The sequence below is a fragment of the Alligator sinensis genome, unplaced genomic scaffold (genome assembly GCF_000455745.1).
Source record: "Alligator sinensis unplaced genomic scaffold, ASM45574v1 scaffold1054_1, whole genome shotgun sequence".
In the NCBI taxonomy this organism is placed as follows: domain Eukaryota; kingdom Metazoa; phylum Chordata; order Crocodylia; family Alligatoridae; genus Alligator; species Alligator sinensis.
Window position 1 is genome coordinate 183,076 of NW_005842480.1, and position 200 is coordinate 183,275.

Consider the following 200-nt stretch of genomic DNA (forward strand, 5'->3'; position numbering starts at 1 on the left):
GTCCCGCCTGCCTTTTTTCTGCTCCCTCCGCCCCCGCACCCCCCTGCCGTACTCCGAGTTGCTTTTTGCCTGGAGCCATTAGCTCAAAATAAGTCTCAGACAAATCCCCCAGGCTGCTTATTTGAATAGCACAAGCCAAGATTTTCACACTCCAATTCTAAGGTCCCCGTGACTCGACCTCGTTCCTTTTTTTCAGCAGG